Below are 14,248 nucleotides of genomic sequence, written 5' to 3' on the forward strand. Positions count from 1 at the left end.
GTTGGGATCATTTGCACCATTTCGATCCCTTACTTAGCACAAATAATTGAAAATTGGATGCATAAGCAAAATAATCAAAAATGAAAAGAGTGGCAGCAGGAAAAGGTAATTTTGTTTAGGGGGTCCATAAAGGGATATGTATTGTAGCAGTGTCAATATTGGTATGAATGGCATTTACTGAGGACGCGGTTGACTACGACACTGAAGTAGGTGACTGGAGATAGTAAAAGAAGTAAAAATCAGTACCTGACCCCAAGGAAGATTTTGCTGAATCCATAAAGACAAAGTGGCAACAAGATAGGTGTCAAGATCTGTGACAAAAAAAAAATGGAAGAAAATAGAATAAAAAACTATTATAAGAAAATAAAATGTAGGAAAAGATGTAGTAATATACAGGAAAACTGAGAAACCACTAAGAAATCAAAACCTGGGTTTGAGGCAATTTGGAAAATACATTAAAAAGTGCTCAAAGCTGCATTTTGGAAACTCTTGGGAATTTTCTGAAATGGCCATGAAACTAAAAAATATTAAGACAGTCCTGAATGATTAGCTCAGTTTTCTTTAAATTACAGTAAAATGCATATATTATTGAGATACAATTTTATAGTTATGAAATGACCACTAACCAATCAATAAATTAATATAAAGATTCGTATAAATATATAAATGCCAATTCATGTCACAGTATCTATTCTTTTTTTAAATCAAATTATAGAGTAATGGAAATATTTTCCACACTTTTTTTTTCAAGGATCCCTATTCCTTCAGGCTGAATGCTTCCAACTGTAATTATTTGTCAGTGAAATTAGTCAATTTTACTTTCATATCCAGGTGTTAACTAATTAATAAACTGACATGTCCTTGTGATTAGCTAATGAACATATCACTGGAAAAAGAAGATATATATTTTTAAAACCTCTTTAAGTGTGGTTAAGTGCTACATAAAATGCTGTTTAAGATTTCAATTTTACCACACTCGTTCTACCACAATGACCTCTGTGGGATTCTGAGAGACCAAAAATAACATTATGAAAATAAAATCCCAAGGATTGTACCGGTGCCTTCCCACGATATTGCATCATGATAAAAATCAGCCAAAATACAGCTGTCTGCCATTAATCTGCAGGTGCAAAAAGAACATTTTACCGACACGTCTCTCGATATAAAAGCTTATTAAATTAGCTGCTCACTTAAACGTTTTGGTCACGGAGTTTCTTTTCAACCCTGCAATAAATAGGGCAAATAGACAGACTTTGAAACTGAAAAGTTTATACGGATTGCAATTCATAAGTCATTCGGTATATTCTATCTCTCTATCAGATACGTGAATTACTTTTTAAACATACATTATTTTCTGACTCACCCAAGCTGGACAGCATCCGGACGATCCCGGGATCGCGGCAGCACAGAGCCAATCCAGCATGGGCTCGCAGGGGTCAGCTAACCCCCACAGCCAGCTACCTTAGAGCAGTCCTTTCCCACAGAGGATGACAGCCGTCTGAACCACATGCAGGCTAGGCTAAATGATGTGGTCTGGGATTCCCGCCTCTGGCATACTGATGAGAATGGCATGCTCAGGGGACAAGGCACATGCCCACTGCAAGCTACTCATGGCTCAGCCTATCACATTTCTAATTCAGAGGTGCTCCTACTGGCTGCCAGAAACTGGTGGGACACTACACTGAGCTTCAGATTTCCAGCCTGTAGAAAGCACTCCGTTGTGACAAGCTTAGCACTGATATCCAGCATTTTCATTTACTTTGAAGCATGCATGGCCTCAAAACAGCTCCAATATGACAACGTCACCGTGGATAACACAGATTGATTGGGAAACAGCACACGATGGGATGATCAGCTGTTTTTAAATGGGAGGCACTGATGACACCACCAAAAATGAGAATTCATATTTTTCAAGGAAAATGCCAGCAAATTACACAGAACAATTGTAAGCTAGTGTACCAGGAGAAGATCAAGAAAAAATGGACGGTGGAGAGAAAAGACATTGAGGAATCTCCATTCTAAATTGACAACTGAGCTAAAATGCCTTATTTATAATTTTACGATTCTGCACTTAAAGGAAAATAATATGAAGGGAAACAACACACTTCCAAAACTGTTCTCTCAGATAATGTGTTTTCATTATAACTGGGGATCAATTTTGTATTCATAATGGTCAACTTGTGATTTTTCCTTTGGGAAACTGTTTTCAAAATACAGCTTGCCAGACTGATCATAATTGTAGTAGTGATGATTATAGAATGTAATGATAAAAATATTAAATGTGGATGAATAGCATAAATACACATGCGTACATATGTGAGGCATGTGTTTATGTAGATACAAAACATTGCTAGGACAAAGGAAATCACACCAAATGTAATTGCTATGTTAAATATAAACTCATATTATTATACTTTACATTGTATTATCCTTATATACTTATATAAGTAATATATTTTTATCGTATTACATAAAATGGTAATCACAAAATTTAATTATAATAAATCTATCACTATATAAATTCACATAAGAACATTTAAAAGACTAACATAGGTTAGGTGTATTCATTAAATAATATAATGATTTTTCTTTAGTGAAAATAATACCTAAATACTGGTTCTGTTTTTGAGATACCACTGAAATTATTTTCTAAATGTTACTGAATCAAAAATAAGGCAATCGTGGGGGATCAAGTGTAATTTTGGTAATTTAACCAAACTGTTCTTTTTAAACATCAATCATATCATGACTGTTTCATGATATGTAATTATTCATATTACACCAGTAAAACACCCTACGTTTGAATGTTCAAGAAAAGCTCAAATGGTATTACACGTTATTTAACTAAAAAACTTCCATTAAGAAAAAAAGATAATGTTATAAATTAATTATATTAATTTATATTATAATTATAAATTAATGAAGGCTTTGGAAATCTATTGATCCACATTTCTCACAACTAAAATTCATAATGGGGGGGGGGGTGAGGTTGATAAAATAGAAACAAATGAAGTGATACAGAGTATACTTTAATTTTGATTTCAAGTATCAGCCCTCCTGTCTTGAAATGAACATATTTTCCCTGATTTTTCTAAAATCAAATTACAAATAGTATTGCAGAACAGAGATCTATGAGCATGATAGCTATACTGATTAAATGATGAACCCTCTGCAGACACTCGATCTTTAATTAATTTCCCAACAACTTTTATTTATCTTTAAATTTCTCCAAGTCTATTGTGAAAATGCTAAATAAATCCCAAACTCTTCAGTTAAGTCAAATATGCACTGAGGCCACTGACTGCAAAATGGAGCTGTAAAAGACTGAATTTCCTTTAAGCGTTCAATAGATAGTGTTACATTTACAGAAAACGGTAGTGATTTTTTTCAAATGGTAATGATTTTAAATGATTAGCTGTTGTAATTTCACAAGTAGATTGTACTTTACATTCTGAGATGCTCTGGGAAGAGGGGCAGTATATCATCTCAACATTAAAATGCAAAAAAAAAACCTCACAAAAATGAGTGCTTGATCATTAATCAAGTGTGGTTTGTTTTCAGATAATTTAAGGTAGTTGCCTTTTTTCTATAAAAGAAGTGATCCACTTTATAATCATTAGTACTGTGAAATACTTTTTAGGCACTCCTGTCTTTGCTTGTGGTTCACTGGTTCAAAAATACACTTTGCAACTCTTTTTAAAATACCTTAATAAGTTGCAGGTGTAACTAATATCCCATGTGACTCAAATAAACGTTTTCTTTAAGTGACTTCAAAGTACAATACTCCACCGCACAAACCAATCAATCAATCAGTCCTACATATTTTTATTAATTAGCCAGTTGCTACTAGGATTATCAGAGCCTACTGACAGATTCATCCTAAAAAAAGTACCTGATTAAATTTTGTGCTGTGAAAACATTAAAAAAAAGAATAGCACCTTAAGTGAAATATTTTTCTTCAGCCAGGTTAAAATGACTTTCTAGCTCTGGCCTTATTTCTAACATAGTAAAATTGCTACAGTGCATTTTTTTCCTTCTTTGATTTATTACCCGACAAAATGAAATAGTGAACTCCAATAATATCTTTAGAATCACATCTTTGATAAAACCAAACCAAATGCAAGCAAACTTGTCTTTTCTACATTATATGAACATTAATAGTAAGAATGCAAAGTGTAGAGGATAAGATTTTATCCGTAAGCAGTGGCTTTCTCAATTTTAAAGAGTAGTTATACGACTATAATAAATTTTCTTCCCTTAGGGTTCTAAAATAATTTTTTGTTGTTTTTGAGGGTTTTTTTAATATGGATTCCAAAAGAATGGATTTGGTAATAAATACTTAAGCTCTTGCTGTTTATCTATGTTGAATTGTTAGGTTGCAAAACAAAATCTCATTTTCAAAGGTGGGTTTCACCCACAAAATGGACGGCCTCAGTACTTATTTTTGAATAATAATAACAATTGAAGTAGTAAAGCACTTACTATGGGACAAGTACAGTACGCTAAAGAGCTGGAGTAGATAGATGTGATTGTTTCAAAAATTAGATTTTTTTTCCTAACCAGGGTCTCTCTGGCTCTGCCGTTTTAGGTTTCAGACAAATCAAATTAAGTTGTGTATAGTTTCCTTAAATAATATTTCATGTTCAACACATTCATTCATTCATTCATTCATTCATTCATTCAATCTTATTTATTGAGCCCTTACTGGGTGCAAGGCACTGTACTAAGCACTTGGAAGAGTACAATATAACAATAAACAGATATGTTCCCTGTTCAAATGTCCTACAGTAAGTATATTTACACCCACATCAAACTTTTTTCACAAGAGCAGGAACAGAAAGATATAGGCTTTAAATTGGAATTGCCAGTTTACAGGCCAGGGTTCCACCAAATAATTTTCTATGTAATAAATGAATAATGGCATGAGTCTTTTTACACCTGGAATTTCACTTTTATACCTCCAAACAGAGCTGGTCATAGCAATAGCTTAGCAGTGCAATTGAGAAAAATGATCACTTTGTATCAATGATTACCACATAGGATTAGTAATTACTGCATTAATTGCTATAACTGCCTTTAGAAGCAGAACTTGAAAAATTTCTGGGTTTTATTTTTAAATTTCTACCATTTGAACTACAGCTTCATAATTCCATACCATATAGGCACCCTTACACTATACAAAAATATGTACACATTTGGAATACACTGTTTGAAATACTTTTATAGTTAACAACTGTTGTATTCTCAGTGCTCTAGTCCAAAACTAACATTTTAACAGCAAGAGATACAAATTACTTCTTTTGAAAATAATATATGTATTCACATCTTCCTGTATGAAAATTTTACAGCTTCAGTTTTTTAAATATTATTTCTTGCAACTGTAAAATTTTCCTGCAAATAATAATCTAAAATTTATATCCGTAACCCTTTCTGTAAGACAGGTGTGAAAATACCTACAAATGGCAACTGTAATGTACTAAAGATTGTGTCTTCACCTACTATGCTACGTGATGCTACACTGAGAAAATAAAATTGGTCCGCTGAAATGTAGGGCCTATATTATATTACAAGTGTATGGTCATGAATTTTAAATGTAGTAGTCTTTCATGATAAAATCAGATGTAACTATGATATAAAAAAGCAAAACCTGAAACCTCTCATAAATTGTTGTTACACACTTTCCTTACACCATGTTTCCTATATAACCTACATAATGCTACATATTTTCATAACAAAACTAAACTATAGAAATAGTATTGATTCAGATAATGTTTCTACAAGATGGCTGCAACTTCAATATTTTTAAAAAGCCCCTTATTCTACCTTCAAAACTGCAAAGAAGCAGTTGACTCTCTACTCCTTGTCCTAACAGAAGTGGTACACACTTTCTGATAGTTGTTGTGCTGCACTGGACAGAATTACCAAGTTTTTCCTTACAAAGTGGGGAGGCACAGAATAGAGAGAAGGAAGAGGGAATGGGGGAATAAGGTAAGAAAAGGAGGGGGCTAGACAGTGTACTTGCCTCCACTACATCTTCCAATAGCGATCAATCCATGAGTTTATTTTTATTATTATTTACTAATACAACAGTGTTTTTACAAAAAAAAAAAACAGAAGTACCTTTGCAATCCTAAAACCTATCAAAATATCTATCCAAAAAACAACATTTATACACTTTTTTGTAAATCTTACCACCATAATCCTATTGGAGTGTAATTGCTGTGCCTAATATTCTTACTCTGTTATGAAAATGCTTCACATAAACGAAGCACAGAGTTGTTAAGATAATACATGATCATGCTGTGAGAGGGTAATACCTATACAATAGTCCTAGCCAATACCATAAATCTCTTTATTAGACAACAACCTATTACAGGAGATCTACTTAACTGTTTCCCTACTTAGAGGGCCATTTGGTGTTACAATAACAAGCTGACTTTTCACATTAGTAAGGATTAGACAGTATAAATAATATATCGGAGCCGAGGTGGTGCTCTGTTTGACACAGGAAAATCTTTCTAGATATTTAAAGAGTTTAAAGAATTAAAATAATAAATCTCCCATTTAGATAGGTCTTTCTATTCTTTGGACAATGTGATTATCTATGTTTCTAAAAGATATAACTTGAACAATTTTAAATGAAAAACCCACTTTTCAAGAGTAAGTATTTAACTGAAATACCACATCCAAAATCTTCTTGCTCAGCTAGACGTTAATTTATATATCACATATATGAAATACTTAATTCATCCTAGAGTTTAGTTTTCTTGAAGGATTGTCATGACTGTTCTCCAAGCCATTTCTACAACTCTAAACCTAGGTCTTTGTGTGTCCTAGACTAGACACTCAATCAGAAGTATTAGATGGTAAAATGTGTACAATTTCTTGGAAGTTATATTAGATGGTAAACTGTGTACAGTTTCTTGGAAGTTATATGATACAATATTTACAAATCAAGTTTTAATCCAGTATTGTTTGTTCTAACCACATTCATTTTTTTCATGCCTGTCAGCAATTTTCTACAACATTAAACGCTACTCTCTTAACTGATTTCTTGTTTAAGTGTCACTGCACTAATCTGTCCATTATCACTAGTAAACTGATTAATCCAGTGTGATCCTTTTTAATGTTTTTACAAAGAGTTAACCTTGAGAATGCGGCCAGTCTAATTAAAATCTAGTCATTAAATGAAGAATTTATTATGCTACTCTTTTATATTTAGCAGCCTGTTTTTAGAATATTCTAGAGCAACTGAATTTTTAAAACTCGGTTCATTTTTTGTTTAAAGTGTACGACGTTAATGGTTAATAGTTACATTCATAGTGTTAACAGGGATAATCATTTGTTAATTTGTTACCCAATTAATCATCAAAATCCAGAATTAAAACATCCAAAACCTATATCTCTACTTTCAATTTGGAAAAAAAAGGCTTATCTTTCAATGTTTTTCATTTTAAATTGCCTCCAAAACCTTAATTCAGGAAAAAATTGGAAGTGGTAAGCTTTTGAAATAAGAATACTGCACTTACTCCTATTATTGATTATCTGTTTTCAAATACTAAAATTAACTTCTTTGCAATAAAATTTCTGAAGCACCTACAGAAAATGAAATAAAATTGTATTTTAAAGAAAGATATAAACTTTCAGTGCCTTGGTTATTTTATTTCATATGCAAGCTCCCTCTGCAGGTAATAAGAAGGGTTCGCAAAAAATATGTGAAAAATGTAGGTAGCAGCTAGAATAAGAAGCCAAACAATTGGTCACCATTTTAAGACAATGCAATTCTCTAGCATCACCTGCTTCTAACAGTTACCTAATGTAAACGAAACTGCCAGTAAAGAATCTTTTAAAAGCTCTATAAGATTCTTTTGTTCCAGTATAGTTAAGTATGCAGCTTCAGCCTTCACATACCAATAAACTCCGAACTTCTGTTTCAATCACCTAAAATCTGCTCACACACAGTGGATCTTCAGGGAAAAGAAAACATTGCTTTGCTTACACAGCATCAGACTGAAATGACAGACCACCCAAAACAAGGTAACATTTCCAATTTATCTCATTCATCTCCCTAATTCAAAATAAACAAACAAGGACAGCATCAGTGGTTCTATTTGGAGTTAGAGATAAAAGATATGATAACACTTGATACTACATTTTCTTAATATTTTGAACTAAGTCAAAACAGTCATTTTACTTTTAAAAAAATCCAACTTCAAATCTGTAGAATCCTGTAGTTTTTTCTTTTTTTTTGAAAGAAAAAGAAAAAAGTCATCCAATTTTCATTGAGGCTGAAATGGACTCCTTTCCCTTCTTCTTCTACACTGGCTTTTCTCCACCATTTTTTTAGGTGATGGAAAAAAAATTACCATTATTTTTAGCTCATATCTTCTCAAGTGGAAGTTTAAAAGCATTAAACTGTTAAGAACCTCTTCAATGTATTTTCCTGTCCATAAAGTTTCCCATCTTCACCCAGAAATTAAGGCAAGGTTATTTCAAGGATTCGGTACCTCCTTCGCGATTACCCAACTCTGCCAAACTGTGGCTCTCTTTGGAAAACACTGGATTTTATGAAGGAAACCAACATTGATCAACTACTGGAAATTGCATTTTAAGGATTTTATTTCAAGGACCTGCATGGACGAATACCACAACTGTATTATTTAAATAAAACAAACTAGAGGAAAGACACCTCCCACAAGCCTCCCACTTTCAATGGATTCTTCTCAAATCTCAAGAGGAAAAAGAATAACTTCCCCCCATGTTTAAATTACATACCTGGATTAAAGAGGGGTATTGCTTTCAAAATAATCTCATTCCAGGCATATAGGCTAGAGAGAACTAGCTCTCTGAAACAGCTGCCCTTAATGAGACCGTTATATTCTTCAGCACCATGACTGACATCCATAGAGCGATCAACATTCCATAAGTAAGCGACCAGTGGATATGCAATACTACTGGGTTGCTTAGAGAAGAAGCACAGAGAAGTCAAACAGTTAAAAGCAGCAATAGTGGAACCTTTCAGGATGGCACAGGAATTAGGTGGAAAAAAGCAATGCTGAATTTTAACCCCTTCTGCTTAATTTTGATTCTTCACATTACGTTTCTTTCTCTTTCACTAGCTCAACGTCGATTCCGTGTTATAACAATCAGAGGGAGGCCAAAATGTATGAAAATGAAAGCCGGAAATACAACTTAAATTTGGATTTCCCAAAATGCGTGTCTGTAGCCCCGGAAGCTGACAGCTGATTCAGGGGAATCAACAGGACTAAAGATACCACAATGTGAGTGTTAAGAAATAAGGCTAGAAAAGGGGGTCAGTAAAGAAGTAGAGCAAAGAATTAGGAGTATGGTTTATTATCAGGAGGTAAGGAAAAGAGCAATCACTACGGAGACTGCAGCACCAACTCTGGGGAAGAAAAATTTAGATGTACAAAATGAAATGTGTATTAAGTCAGATACCAAAGGGCCCCTCTGTAAAGGACAATTACCATCTAATAGGACTTGCTTTACCCTCAATACCATAATTAAATACCCATGTACTTGGGAATTATTTTATTTGTTCACAAGAAACGACTGTGTCAGTTCTTGAATATGGAGGTAATAGGGTTTCCTTTAAAGCAATTCAAACAGAAAGAGTTTGCATCAAAAAATTACCGGTAATGAAAATGATTACCACCTATTCACATCCTATAATGGAAACTGAAGTCAAATGCTTCCCAAGTAAAGGGGACCCAACATCAGCTGAAATGAAGAATAACTCCTAAAGTCATTCAAAATTCATTTTAAGGAACTTGTCTTTTTTTTGGTATTTTTACATTTGACTGAAATTCCAAAAGCGCATTTTTGTGGAGTAGGACACTCCATGCTTACCATCTCTCACCATAAGAAAGCAAATATTAGAAACTAAAACAAGGTCATCAACCCTCCTCCAGCTGCCAGGAACAATTTTTGACAGTAATGGGTGTTAGATTATTCTGTCATCCAGATCCAGAGTAATAATCAGTTGGAGGTGTTGACTGATACGAAAATACCAGCAGACAAAAGACACAAAGTATATATAAATGGGCCTAACATAAAACCAGGGGCAGGAATTGAATATTTAAGAAAAAAATGAGGTAGTATATTAGTTGACTAAAAGTCATTTTCAAATCACTAAAGTTGTCTTCTTTGTGAATGCAACTTGCTAAAAGAGAAGTACAAGATTTTCACTAAGATCTCATTTTTATTCAAGATCATCTGTTAGCATTCAAATGAGAAATTAATTGATTTTGCAGAATATTCGCTAAATAACCGACTGTAATGGAATGCCATTGTGGATTTCTTTGCTATGAATCAGTAAATGAAATCATTCAGTGATTTTAGCACGAAAATACTAAAATTAACTTTTTTCCCACTCTTTTCCATCTTTTCCCTCTTAGTATGAGAATCAGTTTTGCCCGTGGCTTACTGCCATAATTAACTAAAAAAAAAAAATTCAGGCAAACTGGCTATCAGATCGTACCTCTCCATTAAACAAAAAAATTAGATGTCAAAAGTAAACATAGGGGTGATCATACTTTAACACAGAATTGTTTTCTTTTCCCTCTAAACCATTAGTGAGCAAAAGGTTTGCATAACTACCCGTTCCTTAAATTCCTAGAGCACATTGATTAAACCATCGTTTCAAAGTTGTTTAAATGCCTTGGAATAGAAGTAACCTTGGATTCAATCATGTGTTTTCGGGAGTCTAAATGGATGCTTCAGTTCAAGAAACACGTATCTAAAAGATGCATTTCGCTTTTGTGAATATAGTACTTACCTACAGAGATGCTCAAAAAGCCTTTTCAGTGTGAATAGCTTTTTTTAAGGAAACTAATTTCAACACTGAAATACATAGATTGTGCCTAAATTCCTTTGTGTGAATTTTAATGTTCATAATGTACTCCTCCCAGATTGGAAAAATCAATGACAAGACCAACAGGGGCCCATTTTCCTCAGCACACGTTCTCTTGTCAGGCCATGATTAATGCTGTGTTCTGTAGAGGGAGACATTACATCCGGGCTAAAACAGACCTAAATTTTACCCTAAGGCAGAAATCTGATTTAAACATCTCTATTTAAAGTGACATTTGTCCTTCCTTTTCAACCAGTTTTCCCAGAAATTCCAGCAAATTGACTTTGTGACCTATAAACAGCCCCATGGTTCTTGTTTGATGTGTGCCTGTTCTTCTTGCCTTCCCTTAAGTCTTGAACCAAGATGCTAATAAAACAGGTGTTCAGCTATCTGCAAGGATGAATTCAGCACCAACTTAACAATGCAAGAATTCAAGCCCTGGAATGCAGTATAAAGGCCAAAGATAATGTTAATATCAATATTAAAACCCTTGAAAGAATGTTTCGCATATTGAAAAATGACTGCGGCCTTGTTATTTGGTGGCAGTAGATGAAATTCCTTTATTCTGTTTAAAGTCAGTTCCTGCCAGGGCTACTGTGGAAAGTAATTACATTTTATCTTTCACTTCTCAGTCTGAAATATCTACTAAAGTATTTACATTTTTAGTTACAAGCGCCACCATATATCTGGAGTAAACTGAAATATGCGGCGAGGGGTATTATTTGACCTATTTTCTCAATTTGCATATAACGATTTATCTGCAACTCCTTCAATAAGCAAAAAAATGAATGGAAAAAAAAATTATCTCCTAATAAAAACTGACTCAAAGACTCAGATATATGGGAAAAAGTCACGAATATTCTTCTCACTATACATGAAGCATGGTAACTTTTGATATTATTGAGCAATTTAGTCACTGTTGGCAAGTTCCTACTAACCAAGATAATCTCATTTCTGCTGCTTTTCAGCGTAAATTGATTTTTTTTTCCTCTTAGCTGTTCTGGTAATTGAACAAATTTATACAACTGTGATGGGATTTTACTTACCAGCACACAACACATAAAATCTTCTACAAAGACAAAGTATATTACTTCATAAAACTGCATTTTTGTTGTAATTAAACAAATTTTATTTAAGCTCACTTGGTGCCTCGAAAGCAATCAATAGCATTTTGCTGTAGGCTGCACTTTACCTGCAGGTGTAAAGCATCGCATTTGCTTCAGTCAGCCTGCAATACTCTTTAGTTATTACACCTTTCTTTAAATATATCTATATACCTAGATACCTAGACAATCCTGGTGGTTATATATAAATCTAGATCTAGATATATATTTATAACCACCAGGATTGTCTAGGTTTTCTTTAGACAAAACGACAGATACAAATCAGAGTATAGGGAAGTTTCCAAATTTCACACTTTCGATACTCTCCAATTCTTAATTTCCAATGAGTCATTACCAGAATTGTGGAGAAATTAGAATTCTAACCAAGATGATCTTTTCAAAGATCAATTATCCCTCTTAAAATATGGGTTTTTAGAAAGTGACGATAATAGTAAGCAAAGGCATTTTGTAGTGTATCTCAAACATTTTGCTCTGCGAATTAAAACTATTGGAATATGTCTGTTCCATAGCAAAGGTTCAAGGAAAAAAAAACAGGGATGACAGTTCAGTCATTTCTTATGTAAATCAAAAGTTCAACCAAAGGGGATGAGGTTGTTTGAGATTCCCTATGTTCTCTTTCAACAATTATGTACATATCACTATCCAGACCGATCTTACTTACACCTTTATCCTTATGTACATAGATTTTTTTAAAACCTAAAAATAGTTTTTATGATCTTTGAGAGTATCTTATCAGAGAGGCATTTACCAAGAAAATAAAGTAATGTATTTTTCTGATACTATCAAATCTAATTACCTCAAACTGGCAGTTGCAATTGTTTTAATCTAGGATTCTGTGATGCTTAGAGAACTATTTTGAAACATAAGAGAGATAGGAATTTGGGTGTGGCTTCAAATAACAATCAGTGCTGTCTGAAAGGCAATTTGGCCAACCTGTGATACTCTTTTACTGATTGAATTTTTTTTAAGTTACATCAGAATAATACTCAGAAAATTATGCTTTTGTGTTTAGTTTACGTGGTCAATACAAATTTCACAAATTAGCCAATCTATAATTTAAGGCTTTATTTTTTCACCTGCACTGACAGTGCTAAGACCTTAAAGTCTTTCGTGCTCTTCCCCACTGAAAATTCCATGATTCTGGAAATTTTTGTATCCTTTTTGACCGGCCTCCTTTGAAATATATTTTTTCAGTTTATTCGTTCTAACTACAGAGTTAATTTTTAGTTCACAAGAAATTGGTTTGCATAAAAGCAACAGAAATTAGTTTCTAAATGTCAATTCTGGGCTTTCGTCATCAAACAATCCTACTCCGGCAAGTAGGAGTACTAACAAACACAGCCTTCAAATAAAGTTTTAGATGTTACCTCCCCAAATAATGGTATTTCAACTGTCAATTCAAGTTTTCATTCTAAAAATTCTGTTTTTTTAATATGTGTATGTGTATGTATATGTGTACATACACATATATGCATATATAAGCACACATGTAAACGTATTCATTTATCAGCAGCATTGTTGTAATTAGGTTCTTTGTTGAAAATTAAAATACTGATGTCTGGTTTTTGGTCCAAGTGCTTTTTTATGTCAGGACAAAAATCCAATGTTTTCAGTTGATCTGACATTCGAAATTACACCTGTCAAATAATTTTGCTGCTAATATTTTTTTTGAAAAAGCCCACCAACCTTAATAAGTTTTTTTTTTAAAAAAAATACCTGTATAAGATATGGAAAATGAAATACAAGAAATGAAATACAAGAGTTTATGATTTTAGTCTTCCCCTTTCCTTCTTTCTGCCACGACTAACCAACAATATTCCTGACTTGAGACACTAAGAACAAGACACTGATATATAAAACTTGAAGACTCTACAGTGATCAAATAAGATCTCAAACTACTAAGCAAACTTTGGTTTTTAGAGCTCTCCTCTTGCTCATTTTAAGGAAGGAAACACCCAGAAGCCTGGTGTTAATGTCTCTGCTGATTGTGAAAATTGCAGCAATAAAACCTCCAACTGCTCCCCTTAAATTAAAACTTGCAGGGCTATATATGAGATCTGTATCTTTATACTAGTTTTTATAACAATTCAAAGTTTTGTTGTCTGCTTTGATGTCAGTCCTTTAAGCAGGGGGAGTCAAAAATCAGGGGGAAAAACTGCTGTTTATGGGAAATTCTGGAATCAAAATCTAAAGTAATTGGTTTGTTCTACCCCACATGATTCAATATCCAGATTTCCCCAACTACTACCTC

At 33.4% G+C, this 14,248-nt stretch overlaps 1 protein-coding gene across 43 annotated transcripts in view; it reads right to left on the reverse strand.

Annotated features, from left to right (window-relative positions):
• The window catches only part of ADGRL2 (adhesion G protein-coupled receptor L2), a 701,088-nt gene that overhangs the window by 202,663 nt on the left and 484,177 nt on the right, over nucleotides 1-14,248 (reverse strand). For 40 of the 43 annotated variants that reach the window (XM_039911908.1, XM_039911906.1, XM_039911911.1 and 37 more), the window contains one exon: nucleotides 247-311. The exons of 2 other annotated variants lie outside the window; for them this stretch is intronic. The gene's annotated coding sequence lies outside the window, so the exon portion shown is untranslated. Of the gene's footprint in view, nucleotides 1-246; nucleotides 312-1,363; nucleotides 1,509-14,248 lie in introns of those variants that run through there. One more of the 43 variants, XM_039911891.1, reaches the window with a different exon arrangement.

Source organism: Ornithorhynchus anatinus, chromosome 4, assembly GCF_004115215.2.
Source record: "Ornithorhynchus anatinus isolate Pmale09 chromosome 4, mOrnAna1.pri.v4, whole genome shotgun sequence".
Taxonomy (NCBI): domain Eukaryota; kingdom Metazoa; phylum Chordata; class Mammalia; order Monotremata; family Ornithorhynchidae; genus Ornithorhynchus; species Ornithorhynchus anatinus.